The sequence below is a fragment of the Hyperoodon ampullatus genome (genome assembly GCF_949752795.1).
Source record: "Hyperoodon ampullatus genome assembly, chromosome: X".
Classification (NCBI taxonomy): domain Eukaryota; kingdom Metazoa; phylum Chordata; class Mammalia; order Artiodactyla; family Ziphiidae; genus Hyperoodon; species Hyperoodon ampullatus.
Window position 1 is genome coordinate 38,133,341 of NC_136913.1, and position 15,317 is coordinate 38,148,657.

The following is a 15,317-nucleotide window of genomic DNA, read 5'->3' on the forward strand; positions in this document are numbered from 1 at the left end:
CAGAATGGGAGAAAATATTTGCAAATGAAGCAACTGACAAAGGATTAATCTCCAAAATTTACAAGCAGCTCATGCAGTTCAATAACAGAAAAACAAACAACCCCATCCAATAATGGGCAGAAGACCTAAATAGACATTTCTTCAAAGAAGATATACAGACTGCCAACAAACACATGAAAGAATGCTCAACATCACTAATCATTGGAGAAATGCAAATCAAAACTACAATGAGGTATCACCTCACACCGGTCAGAATGGCCATCATCAAAAAAGCTACAAACAATAAATGCTGGAGAGGATGTGGAGAAAAGGGAACACTCTTGCACTGCTGGTGGGAATGTGAATTGGTACAGCCACTATGGAGAACAGTATGGAGGTTCCTTAAAAAACTACAAATAGAACTACCATATGACCCAGCAATCTGACTACTGGGCATATACCCTGAGAAAACCATAATTCAAAAAGAATCATGTACCAAAATGTTCATTGCAGCTCTATTTACAACAGCCAGGAGATGGAAACAACCTAAGTGTCCATCATCGGATGAATGGATAAAGAAGATGTGGCACATATATACAATGGAATATTACTCAGCCATAAAAAGAAACAAAATTGAGTTATTTGTAGTGAGGTGGATGCACCTAGCGTCTGTCATACAGAGTGAAGTAAGTCAGAAAAAGAAAAACAAATACCGTATACTAACACATATATATGGAATCTAAAAAAGAAAAAATGTCATGAAGAACCTAGGGGTAAGACAGGAATAAAGACACAGACATACTAGAGAATGGACTTGAGGATATGGGGAGGGGGAAGGGTAAGCTGTGACAAAGTGAGAGAGTGGCATGGACATATATGCACTACCAAACGTAAAATAGATAGCTAGTGGGAAGCAGCCGCGTAGCACAGAGAGATCAGCTCGGTGCTTTGTGACCACCTAGAGGGGTGGGATAGGGAGGGTGGGAGGGAGGGAGACACAAGAGGGAAGAGATATGGGAACATATGTATATGTATAACTGATTCACTTTGTTATAAAGCAGAAACTAACACAACATTGTAAAGCAATTATACTCCAATAAAGATATTAAAAAAAAAAAGAAATCAGCTCCCACTTTTACCACCACAAAACACTAACAAAAGGATTACATCTTTAAAGGCACCTTTGAAGCCTCTAGATATATTTTAATTGCCTCAAGGTTCTCACAAATCACACGTAAGAAGCGGTATTTAAAAGAGAGGGAGTACATAAAGAAAAAACAAAGTTGCAAGTCAGAAATGCTAACTGGTTTCTTTTTTAGAAAACAATTTTTTTTAATTAGAAAAAAATTTTAAATTGAAGTATAGTTTTATTTACAATTTTATATTAGTTTCAGGTACATAAAAACTTTTAATTTTGAAATAATTATAGATTCACAGGAAATTGCATAACAGTACAAAATGAAAATCAGGAAATGTACAATCCACAGATTTTATTCACATTTCACCAGTTTTACATGTACTCATTTGTGCGTGTGCGTGTGTGTGTGTGTATGTGTGTGTATGGCTCTGTGCAAAGCTATCACATGTGTAGCTTTGTGTAACCACCACTGCGATCAAGACACTGAGCTCTACCATCTCCACAAGGCCCCCTCAGGTTATTCCTTTATTGCCACACCCATCCCTCTTACCTCCCCCATCCCAACCCCCTGGCAATACTAAGCCATTCTCCATCTCTAGAATTATGTTATTCCATTAAGGTTATACAAATGGAACCATGCAGTATGTATCCTTTTGAGATTGGCTTTTTTTTTTCACTCAACGTAATTCCCTGAAGATATGTCCATCTAGTTGTGATATGTCCGATATGTCTTAGCTTAGGTGGCTGTAACAAAATACAAGAGACTGGGTGGCTTAAACAATAGACATTTATTTCTCACAGTTCTGGAGGCTGGAAGTCCAAGATCAAGATAGGGCAGATTCAGTTCTTGGTGAAGGCCCTTTTCCTGGCTTGCAGACAGCTGCCTTCTTGCTATGTCCTCACGTGGCCTTTCCTCTGTGTGTAGGATGGCAGGGAAGGGAGGGAGAGAGAGGGACAGCGAGCGCAAGCACACTCTGGTGTCTCTTGCTCTTTATATAAGGGCACCAATCCCATAATGAGGGTCCCACCCTCAAAACCTCATCTAAACCAAATGACCTCCCAAAGGCCCCACCTCCAAACATCATCTCACTGTGGGGTGATGGGGGACTAGGGCTTCAACATATCAACTTTGGGGGGGACACAAACATTGAGTCCATAATTCAATAGTTTGTTCCTTTTATTGTTGAGTAGTATTCCATGGTATGGATGTACCATAGTTAAACCAGTCACCCATTGAAAGACATTTGGGTAGCTTTCGGTCTTTGACTATTACAAATAAAGCTGCTATGATGTTTGTGTAGAAGTTTCTGTGTGAAAACAAGTTTTCATTTCTCTGGGAAAAATACCTGAGTGCAAGGGCTGGGTAGTATGGTAAGCCCATTTTTATTTTTTAATTTTTTTAATTTTTTAAATTATTTTTTTAAATTTTTGGCCACACCGCATAGCATGTGGAACTTCCCTGACCAGGGATAGAACCCGTGCCCCCTGCAGTGGAAGCGCAGAGTCTTAACCACTGAACCACCACAGAAGTCCCATTTTTAGTTTTAAAAGGACCTGCCCAACTGTTTTCCAGAGTGGCTGCATCATTTTACATTCCCACCAGCAACATAAGAGAGATTCCGTTTCTCTGCATCCTCTCCAGCACTTGGTGTTGTGATGATTTTTTAAATTTCAGCCATTCTGATACATAAGTTTTTTTGTAAATTTATTTATTTATTTTTGGCTGCGTTGGGTCTTCGTTGCTGCGTGCGGGCTTTCTCTAGTTGTGGCGAGCGGGGGCTACTCTCTATTGCGGTGCGCGGGCTTCTCATTGCAGTGGCTTCTCTTATTGTGGAGCACAAGCTCTAGGCTTGCGGGCTTCAGTAGTTGTGGCTTGTGGGCTCCAGAGCACAGGCTCAGTAGCTGTGGTGCATAAGCTTAGTTGCTCCACGGCACATGGGATCCTCCCAGTCCAGGGCTCGAACCTGTGTCCCCTGCATTGTCACGTGGATTCCCAACCACTGCACCACCAGGGAAGCCTCCAGCCATTCTGATAGGTGTGTGGTACTATCTCACTGTGGTTTTAATGTGTATTTCTGTAATGGCTAATGATGTTGAACAACTTTTCATGTGCTCATTTGCCATCTGTATACTCTCTTCAGTGAAATATCTGTTCATGTCTTTTGTCTAGTTTCTGATTGGATTATTTATTAAGTTTTGAGAGTTCTTTATATTGTAGATACAAGTACTTTGTCAGATGTATGATTTGTAAATATTTTCTCCCAGTTGTTAACTTGTCTCTTTTTCTTCTTACCAGGGTCTTTGGCAGAGCAAAGTTTGAAATTTTGATGTGGTTTCATTTTAAAGTTAAAAAATATATATAGTGATCTCCTGGCCTGCCCTGAATTCCATGCCAAATAAGGGCATGTACATATTTCATCCATCTGTCTGTCCAACCATCCATCCATCCAATGTTTTTATTGAGCACCTACTATGTTCCAGGTTCAGTGCCAGGTACTAGTGATCTGAAAAGGAATAAAGTACAGTTGCCCTCAAGTGTTCACAGTCTAGTGGGGATGGGGACATGGAGCACATGCCTTCCATCGACATGTGGTAAGGGATGGAAAGCAGGCTGTGGGAGCCCAAGATAGAGCACACGCTCTGGCCGGGGGAGGTGGGAAAGCTGATCCTTGCATGCCTCTTTCATACAGTTTCTGAGGGACTGTCAGTTATGGACCAGTTGAAACCCTACTATTATTCTAGCTATCTACAGGTCATAGTGTATTTTGTAAAAACATTTCCATGCATTCTTCTAGTGAAAATTACCACTGGTTAATTTTCTAGAATATTCTTTCTACATCCCCCAGTGAGTAATACTCAAACTGTGATGCTATGAGATTAATGGAGAATTCACCCCTGGATGTGAACATTTTTCAAAAATAAAATGACACCTGTTAGTTCAACAGGTGGTCTTCACTGAGAAGTTCAGGCATCAAGGAAAGGTGTAGCTGGGTCTTGTTGCATAACAGTCCTTGGTCTTAATATAGCAACATTCATCCGAGAAGCTTAAAGGACTTGACTCACATGACAAGCTGCCTCATTTTGCACTGACTCTTCGAAGAAATGCAGTGGCCTATATTCCAAGTAAAGTATGATGTTCCCTACCCAGGTACCTAGAAGAGTATGTCCAGTGACACATTTGGGAGGAACCTAGTGATTCTTAAGTGAGAAGAGAGGATTGAACCAGTGGTTTAGGCCACAGTTTTCCCCCAAGAATTTTTTAAGTAGAAGACCTGATTAAATTATCATTATGACAAATACTTGAGGCTCAAAATGTGAGAATGCTTTCTGTTCTTATGTCTAATCAATACTTCATTCTGTTAGTTCTCCCTCGGGGATGTTGCTCCCTTATATTCTCCCTTCCTATTCCTACCACAGTTTGGTATGGGGACACTTGACATCCAGGTGCCCAGCTTCAGCTTTTCTGCCCCAACCTATCCTTTACACTCTAGACTGAAAGTTTGTGTCTTCCCAAATTCATATGTTGAAGCCTAATCCACAATGTGATGACATTAGGAGGTGGGGCCTTTGGGAGGTGATTAGGTCCTGGGGGTGGAGCCCTCATGAATGGGATCAGTGCCCTTATAAAAGAAACCCAAGAGCTCCTTTGTCTCTTCCACCATGTGAAAGCATGGTGAGAAGACCTCTTCTATGAACCAGAAAGTGGACCCTTACCAGACACCAAATCTGCTGGTGCCTTGATCTTGAACCTTCAGCTTCCAGCACCTACGAGAAGTAAATGTGTGTTGTTCATAAGCTACCCAGTCTGTGGCATTCTGTGATAGCAGTGCCAGCTAAGATAGTAACAACAATAGATTTACATCTCAAATGCAATACTTCCTCCTGTCACTCCCCTGCTTAGAAATCTTTAGTTGCTCTCCACCACTTAGAAAATAAAGTCCAAATGCTTCATTCTCCACAATCAGCCTCAATCTACCCTTCTTTTTTTCTTCTTACCTTTTTTCTACTTACCTTTTAATCTCCTCCTATTTTTCTAAACACCCATTTAAACACCATAGTCAACAGATGGCCAGCTCCATGACGTCAAGGACTGTAGTCTTGCTCATTCACCACTGTATTCCTGCTTTGTGGGTTTTATTGAGTGAATGAACAAACCGTCCCCTCCAATTGTTTCTAAAACTCACTGTTTCCAAAAATTCCCTGGCCATTCCTACACCCCAGCCCACAAGTTTCCACATACTAGGTGTCTTCTCCCTCATCCCCACAGCTACCGGCACCAGAAACAGCCTTTCCCCTCCCCTCTGATAATCTGAATCCTATCCGTGTCTCCAGGTTTGACTCAAGCTCCAACTTTGAAGGCTTCTGGAACTTCCTAGCCTACCATGGTATCTTCCTCCTTAGAAGAGCTATTGCACTTTTGGCACCACTTCATTCATTCGTTCCACATTTAACAAGATGAACAGAATGCAGGCCCTGCAGTAGAGGAGCTCACAGTCTAGATGGTATTTACCACATACTGCCTCATGTTGGGTCAATTACTTTTTTTAAAATTAATTAATTAATTAATTAATTTTTGGCTGCATTCAATCTTTGTTGCTGCGTGCGGGCTTTCTCTAGTTGCGGTGAGCAGGGGCTACTCTTTGTTGTGGTGCGCGGGCTTCTCATTGCGGTGGCTTCTCTTGTAGCGGAGCATGGGCTGTAGGTGCGTGGGCTTCAGTAGTTGTGGCATGGGGGCTCAGTAGTTGTAGCTCGCGGGTTCTAGAGCGCAGGCTCAGTAGTTGTGGCTCACGGGCTTAGTTGCTCCGCGGCATGTGGGATCTCCCCAGACCAGGGCTCGATCTCGTGTCCCCTGCATTGGCAGGTGGATTCTTAACCACTGCGCCACCAGGGAAGTCCGGGTCAATGACTTTTTGTGCGTTTGTCTTGTCTCTCCAGTTCTGTGATGGCAGAGGCCAAGTTTTAAACTTATTTGTCTCCCCCTCACCCCCAGCTCTTATCATGGTGTTCAACAAACATCTTGTGAATTGTAACCAAGCAGGACCCTATGGGGCCTTCCTGGGGCAGGTCCCTCCCCCATATCCTTAGCTTTAGCTCCTCTCTGAAGGAGGTGGGGCCTTTGGGAGGTGATACCTAGATAATAATATCTGAGTTGTTTTACAGATGTGAACACTCCCCACCAAATGGAAGATGTTAACTACGTGATGACCATGAGCACATAGCCCCCCAGGCCTACTGGAGCCTAAGAATTGATAATGTTAACCCCTGTGACACCTCCCTGTTACCTCACCATCAACCAGTCAGAGAATCCTGCACAGGCAGATCATATACCCTGCGACCTCCCTCCCTCCCTCACCTGTCCTTTAAAAGTACTTTCCTGAAACCCATCAGGGAGTTCGGGTTTTTTCAGCACTAGCTGGCCCAGACGACTTATATGGCTCCTTACAATAAACGCTGCACTTTCCTTCACCATAACCTGGTGCAGGGGCGCAGACCCAAGTTTGGTTTGGTAACAGAATGATTAAAATAATAATTTGATTTAATGTTTTCCCCTCTCTGTGGTTTTCTTCCTCCACCCAGATAAAATAATTTCCAATCACCTATACATGATACTTAGGAGAAGGCTCTCATCATCCTTATTTTATCAATGAGGTAACTGAGACACAGAATGGTGAAGTAACTTGTTCCAGGCTGTAAGTGGGTCATGGTTGCTTCATTCAAAATAGAGGTTGAACAGTTTTGGAACCAAAGACAGCGCTATCTCCATGGTGCCAGTATTTAGATATCTCTCTTAGATGCTGAGTACAAATTATGCCCCATTACGTACACATACAGACTTCATCAAAATTGCAAAGAGGAAGACGTATATGTTCAGAGTCAGAGTTTGGTTTGTGCAGTATAATTAATATCCTTCTATTCAAGATCAAGTTGTATGAAAGGTAACATATGATAGATTCAAAAACATTCCAGAGAGGAAAGAGTGGGTGGCAGTTGGTGAGCTGCAACATTTTTCCTTTCACAGAACAATTCTTGTGGAAGACACAGCATTGCTGCCTTTTTCTATTTTCAGCACAAAGTAACACTTAACTAATCCAATCATTATTCAAGAGAAGGTGTATAACCACAAGCCTTCAGCTAATCTGCGAGTTTTGCAAAACAACAAACTAACATACAGGAGAGGATGCAGATGGGTGGTCTGCTGGCACAAGTGAACTCACATAAAGGCTTTACAGATTTTTCAGTTTAATTTGGAATGCACAGAAAGGGATATTTATAACATCTATGAGGCAAGAAGAATCAAGAAAAACAAACCCTCATGTACCCATCAACCCAGCTTAACAAATAGAACAGTACCAATAGCCCTGAAACCTTCTAGGCACACACAGTACATGAAATAATCTGAATGAGCTGTCAAGAGTTAAAAATTGGGGCATTTCACACAGAAATCTGGATGGCCAGCCTCTCTTGAAAAACCTGGCACTGTTGGGCCTGCATTCCCCTAGGGAAATAATTGGTTGGCCCTGCGTGGGGGTGCCCCTCCAGTTCACCACGTCCTACCCCGTGTCTGCTATCTGGCTGCCTTCCTTTATCCACAGGACCTGTCTGGCCCTGAGGCATCTGAGTTCATAACCCCTGGCACATGTGTTTCCTTTCTGGGTTGGTTTTCTCTCCTTTTGCACTGTTCAAGCCCTCCATTTCCCCAGTTCTCCTGTCTCTGCTTTTGGGGCATCTCTTTTCTGGGTGAAGCAGGACCTTTAAGAGGCACTGGGCTCTATGGAGATGTACAGATAAGAAAGTGTCTCTGTCTTGTCTTTTTGACAGGCAAATTAGAGAGGAATTCTGTGTGCTCCAGAGAGATCTCTGTAGAAGTAAGCCTCTATAGGGGCCCCCATTTGCCTGCAGAAGTGACTTCTGTAACACACAGTCATATGTCCTCCATCCCTCTCCCAACTTTCTCATTTCTGCTTCCAAATAAAATAAACTACTTGCACCCCTACCAAAAAATAAAGAAAGACACTGCCTCTGCCCTCAGTGGATGTGTAACCACAGAGGTACTGACCTGTGTACGATTGCATATTACACAAGACAGGCAGCAATGGAAACAGAAAGGGTTGCAGGAGCACAGAACAGGGAGAAACTGTGTGTTAGTCAGGGTTTTCCAGAGAAACAGAACCAATAGGGGTCTGTGTGTGTGTGTGTCTGTCTGTCTGTCTGTCTTTCTATCTATACTTCTGTCTATCAAGAGATGGATTTTAGGGAATTGGCTCATGTGATGTAGGGGCTGCCAAGTCTGAAATCTACAGGGTGGGCTGAGACGCTGGAGACCCAGGGAGGAGCTGCTGTTGCAGCTCGAGTCCAAAGGCTTTCTTTTCTGCTAGCAGAATTCTCTCTTTCTTGGGGGACCTCTGTCTTTTTCTCTAAAGACTTTCAACTGATTGGATGCGACCCACGTACATTATGGAGGGTTGTCTGCTTTATTCAAAGTCTACTGACCTAAAAGTTATTCTCATCTGAAAAATACCTTCACAGCAACATCTAGACTGGATTTGACCAAATATCTGTGTACCATGGCCTAGCCAAGTGGACACATCGCAGGCTGTATGGGTGTGGGCGGGTGTGCATGTGTGCATGTGAAGGTTCAGGTAGGAATCTGAGAGGTGGAAACACAGGGGAAGAACATTTCATGTGGAGGGAACGTTGTGAACAGAAGGAACAGAGGTGGAGAAATCTGAGTCTGAGTCTGTGCAGAGTACTGATCAGTGAAGGTGCTGGGGGGCGTGGCAGGGGGACAAAGTACGAAGGTGGGGTGGGGAATGGTGGGGAAAGGGAGAAAATGTAATTGGAGAGCTTGATGGGATCTAGGTCGGGAATGACCTTGGATGCAAAGGGAGGTGTCAGAAGTTTCTGAGCAGGGAAGTGGCACATTAGGACTCTTTAAGAAGAAAACTCTGGCAGACATGTAAAGGGTGGGGTAGAGGGGGAAAGAGGGAGGTAGGAAAGGCAGTGAGGAAGTTCCTGGGGTAATCAAGAGCAGGCTTGAGCAATGCTCGAATTATCGGGGAGAATATACAGTTTTTTTCTATGTAGGAAAAGATAGCTTATAAACATGTATATTGTTCTTAAATTGACACTCATGCAAAAAAAAAAAAAAAAAAAAAGGGTGCTCACTACTGATGTGGAGGTAAAAAAAGGCCTGAACTTGGCAGTGAGACAAGGAGACCAATTTGAGAGGCATAAGGTGGGAAGGAGGAAGGTACTGTTTATGGATAGCGGGGAGGAGGGAAGAGACGCAGTCAAAAAAATCAGAGGTGCTAAGTTTGGGTGTGAGAAATGATGACGCTATTATCTGAGATAAAGACCAGAGGAGGAAGTCGTTTCGGAAGATGAGGAATCCTGTTTAGGACTGGCTGAGTTTGAGGGGTCTGAGCTGCCTTGGTTAACAGCGTGGCCCTGGCTTCACTCGGTCCCACCCCTCACTAGCCTCACTAGCCTTATGTGTGAACCACAGCAAGTCCTGGGGCCTCCCAACTGTATACTGGGGGGAACGGTACCTTCCTTCTAGGGCTGCTGTAAGGATTAGACGAGCTAATACATCTGAAGTAATTAGAATAGTGTTTCTAAATAGACACAGAAAACAGTTGAAGATGCAGCTCTTCATCTTCCCAGAGAATGTCAAGAAGAGATCCAAAGCACCTTCCCTTCTGGTCTCCACATCCCAGGAGGGGTCACCTGCCCTGTGTGCCTGGTGACACTCACAGACTGTCTGTAATTAAACTGTATTTCCAGGATGAATCTTCCCTGTCTTTTGCTTCATGACATTAGAATGGCCAATTTGAAGGAAGCATTCATAGGTCTGGGGTTCTACCTAAGAACTCAATTCCATATTTCTTAATAGAGAACACTGGGTTGGACAGTAGGATTCTGGCTCTAATTACAATGTTATGTTTTTTCCCATACCACCGAGCGATTCTCATCCTACAGCTCAACTCAATTCTGACACTATCTACCTGGAGAATCATGTCCCACAGGCTAAGGGGCTCAGCCCCACAAGACTGCCCCTCCTCCACTTCAGAAGCCAATCGCAAACCCAGGTGTCACCTCTGCTTCTGACCAACCAGCTATAGAATGGAGGTTTCAACCTCTCCACCCCCCAGCGCTGGGTTCAATTAATTTGCTAGAGCAGCTCACAGAACTCAGAGAAACATTTTACTTAGTAGATTACCAATTTATTATAAAAGGATATAACTCAGGAACAGCCAGATGGGAGAGATGCGTAGGGTGAGTTACGGGAAAAGGGCATGAGCTTCCACGCCAACCTGCAAGCTCTTTGAACCCCATCTTTTTGTGTGTTTATGGAGGCTTCATTATGTAGGCACGATGGATTAAATCATTGGCCGTTGGTGACTGAACTCAGTCCCAGCCTCTCTCCCCTCCCTAGAGGGGAGGGTGTGGGATTGAAAGTTCCCACCCTCTAATCACGTGGTTGGCTCCTCTGGCAACCAGCCCCCATCCTTAGCTGCCGTCCAAAAGCCACCTGGTTAACATAACAAAAGACCCTTAATCACTCTCGTCACAGGAAATTCCTAGGGTTTTAGGAGCTCTGTGCCGGGAACAGGGTCAAAGACCAAATACTGTATATATTTATGATAAATCACAAGATTACAGTAAAAACTAGAAGTCTTTGGAGAAATAAAAATTAAAACATTGAAAAGATTTTTAAAACTTTTAAAATGATTAAACCTAGCAGCTCTCAATGTCTATAGGATAATGACAGTAATAATCACTACGTAGGAAGGTGTAGGAGAAAGAATGAATTAATTTTTAGGAAGCTCAGAGTACGTAACAGTCGGCCCGCCATATCTGAGTTCTGTATCCCAGGATGGAAAACATTTGGGGAAAAAAATTCCATAAAGTTTCCCGAGACAAAACTTGAATTTGCCCTGTGCCAGCAACTATTTACATAGCATTTACATTGTATTTACAACCATTTACATAGCCTTTATATTGTATTAGGTTTTATAAGTAATCTAGAGATGGTTTAAAGTACAGGCATACCTCTTTTTATTGTGCTTCCAAGATATTTCGTTTTTTACAAATTGCAGGTTTGTGGCAACCCCGCATCGAGCTAGTCTATGGGCGTCTTTTTTCCAACAGCATTTGCTCGCTTTGTGTCTCTGTGTCATATTTTGGTAATTCTCACAATATTTCTAACTTTTTCATTATTTGTTATGGTGATCTGTGATCTCTGATATTACTATTGCAAAAAGATTATGACTCTCTGAAGGCTCAGACGATGTTTAACATTTTTAGTAATAAAGTATTTTCAAATTAAGGTATGTCCATTGTTTTTTTAGTCATAATGCTATTGCACACTTAATACACTACAGTGTAAGTATAGTGGAAACATAATTTTTTTTTTTTTTGGCCGCACCGCGCGGCTTGTGGAATCTTAGTTCCCTGACCACTGACCAGGGATAGAACCCAGGCCCTCAGCAGTGAGAGCGCAGAATCCTAACCACTGGACAGCCAGGGAATTCCCAACATAACTTCTATGTGCACTGAGAAAGTAAAAAGTTTGTGACCCGTGTTATTGCAATATTTGCTTTATCGCGGTACCCTGGAACCAAACCCGAAATACCTCTGAAGTCTGCCTGTATACGGGAGGATGTGTGTAGGTTATATGCGAATACTATGCCATTTCGTATAAGGGACTTGAGCATCCGAGGATTTTGGTATTTGAGCATGGTCCTGGAACCAATTCCCCATGGATACAGAGGGACAACTACTGCAGAGGGACAAGGACTGCTACTCAGCCGTATCTGTGAGGTCATGGCCAAGTTCTACATCACCTGAGAAACTGCTAAAAATGCCCCTATTACCTAAGACACAGCATGGAATCTTGAAAGTATGTGACCCCCTTTGCTGTATTTCCAAGATTCCTTGTCTCCTCTCCCAAAGCAAGGCAGCCTCCTTGCCCCATTCCCTCCAGTTCAGAGCCTCTACCCAAGGCTTCCCTGTTATTTATTCCTTGTACTGCCCAGTCACTTTGCATGAACGAAGGCAGAAAGACACTGGATTTTTGTTTGAAAATATTTTTAGCAACGTTAGTGGTAGAGAAGATGCCCTCCAATATAATTTTTTTTTTTTTTTTTGCGGTACGCGGGCCTCTCACTGCTGTGGCCTCTCCCGTTGCAGAGCACAGGCTCCGGACGCGAAGGCTCAGCGGCCATGGCTCACGGGCCCAGCCGCTCCGCGTTATGTGGGATCTTCCCAGACCAGGGCACGAACCCGTGTCCCCTGCATCGGCAGGCGGACTCTCAACCACTGTGCCACCAGGGAAGCCCCCCTCCAATATAATTTTGTTTTTCACCTTGCCATCTTTGTGAGAGGAAAGCAGATTCCAGGCCAGATCTGCTATTTGGGAGTATAATAATTGTCTAAAACAAACCTGGTTTTGTATGTACCAGCTCTTGTCCTTGGAGAATAAAAGTGTACAGCAATATCCTAGTGCCTAAGACGCCTCTTTTCTCTTTAGAACTTTTATCAGCCTTCATAGTAACATCTTCCTAATTACTGTAAATTACCTGGCATTGGAAGCTTAACCTGCTGTATCTGAAGCCACAAACAAACAAACAAACACTCAAAAAGGCAATTACACTTTAAAACATAAAAGGAGACTCAGTAGGCAACTGCTTTTACCTCCACACCTATAATTATCGTTCTGATTACAGGGGAGTTCCGCTCTCCTTGAACTTTATCCCCTATCCACACTAAAGGGAAGTGTGGGTCAGTTGAACCCAGAAGGCTCCCTGGACCTTGCAGAAAAACGACTGGCAATCATGAAGTTGATTAAAGGCTCTGAGGTTTCTGTCTCTTGGAATTCCTCTTATTACTGCTTTTCTTCAAGTTGCAGACTAGTATAATTATCTTTCTACAAGCTTTTACGCTACTTGGACACATTATTTGCATCACGATAATGTGATTTCAGTCTATTTTAGTCTCAGAGAGTGGTGATGAAATTTACTTAAAGCCACGTGTGGAAGCAAAATAATGGATCTAGACCTGTTAACATGCCCCACATTACAACTTGCAGAGGCCGGGCATCTGCATTATTCACTGATCTTCAACACCTACTGGGCCTCTGTGTGCCACACCTTGTACAGTCCTGGGGTGGGACAAGTTCCCTTCCCTCCGTGGGCTCACACAGAACTGCAGTATAACACAGTGAGTGTTACAGTGGAGACTTGAACAGCGAGTGCTCTGGGAGCCCAGTGCCAGAGCAACCCACTCTGCTGGGGAAGTTGAAACGATGGGGAGATAGACGTGTAAGTATATCCACCATGTACTAAAGTCCCACTCCTTTCATGCATGAGCCCTTGAATCCCAACCTTGTTTTTTTGTTTGTTTGTTTGTTTGTTTGTTTCGGTACGCGAGCTTCTCACTGTTGTGGCCTCCCCTATCGCGGAGCACAGGCTCCGGACGCGCAGGCTCAGCGGCCACGGCTCACGGGCCCAGCCGCTCCGCGGCATGTGGGATCTTCCCAGACTGGGGCACGAACCCGTGTCCCCTGCATCGGCAGGCGGACCCCCAACCACTGCGCCACCAGGGAAGCCCCCAACCTTGTTTTGAGGCAGAAAATATTTTTACTCTAACTTTATAGACAAGGAAACTGAGACCCTAAGATGTCAAATAAGTTGCCCCCAGTCACACAGCTTGTAAGCAGTAGAGCAGCGATTTGAACTGCTAGTTCAAGGATCTACAGTTCCTAGGCTCTGGTGAGCTCTTGATGGAGGGGTGGGGTGAAGATGGGAATGGGGGTGGTGCAAATAGTATATTTGCTTCAACATGGGGGCTCCGCTTAACAATGCCTGGGAATGTAAGAAAAGGAGCATGTGAAAAGAGTTTCTCAGGTTTCAGCTTTTCCTCTTTTTAGGTCCCTTCAAATAAAATTTGCAAAGGCGGGCCTGTGGAAAAGATATACAAATGACTGCTTAGTGGCATGTAAAGTCATTCGGAGCTCTGTGAAAGTTGGCTCATTTAGCTACTTCAAGTGCGCCCAACCTTTTTCACAATGAATGTGTTTGAAGACAAAGCTTTATGTTACCCTGCTTCCTTTCCAAATTGATATTCCAATTATAACAAAATAACAAAACACCCTGGTGGTTTGAACTTGGTAAGCCTATGAGCAGGGAGTAATTGAAAATAGGAAACGGCTATGTATTTTAATTTTTTTAGGTACTCCCATGGCAGTACCCTGTAAACCGGCTCTACTCAAAAGCAAAATAAAGCCCAGAACCTGGGTACTCGGTACATCCCATCGTTGCTATATGCAGTTTGAACTGTCAGAACTCACAGCTTTAGAAGGTTTACCCTGGTCTATATGACAGGGAAGCAAAACCAAGCAAAAACACGCCTCACCCGTGCTCTATAAGAATCCATGAATCTTAGGGCTGAAACGGATCTTAATGATCATTAAGCTTAATAGTTCTCAAGGGGGCACTGTGGAAATGTTTATTTGGTTGTTGCCATGACTGGCAAGGGCTACGGGAAGTTAGTGAGCAGAGACCAGGCATACTAGATATTCTACAATCCTGGACAGTACCATACAGCGAAGAATTGACCCGCCAGATACTCACATTAAGTGAAAAACTAGTTCATCATGATATAAGCCTAGAACTAACACTATTTTACATATAAACAAAAGTATTTTTACTCAGTTTCGATATAAATACACTGAATTCTCTAGGAATGTAACTACTGTATCAACTGAGGGAAGACTATTGTGTTTTGTTTCAAACATTACCAAGAATTCGCCATTTTGGAAAATAAGGTAACCAATGGCAACGTTGCTTACGGTACTTGAGTTGTGAAAACACACTTTTTCAGTTTGCGTTTGTGACTGCACTAGGGAGATATCATCATTTAGTGTCCTTGTGTGGGAGCATTCACATAAAATACATCGCTTTATTATAATTGCTTTTATTCTCCAGTTAGGTCCTGTTTTTTCAAAGTGTGTGTTGTTAAGTTTAGGTTATATTATCTATGATTTGTTATTTCAGTATGGTTAAAGGGTGCATTACAAAATACTCGTTATAAAAAGGAATTGGGTCTTTCACAGGGTCATGTAGTCCAGCTCCTTTTATAGATGAGGAAATTGAGACCCAAAGCAGTTAAGCAACTTGCCCAGGACACAAGTGCTATA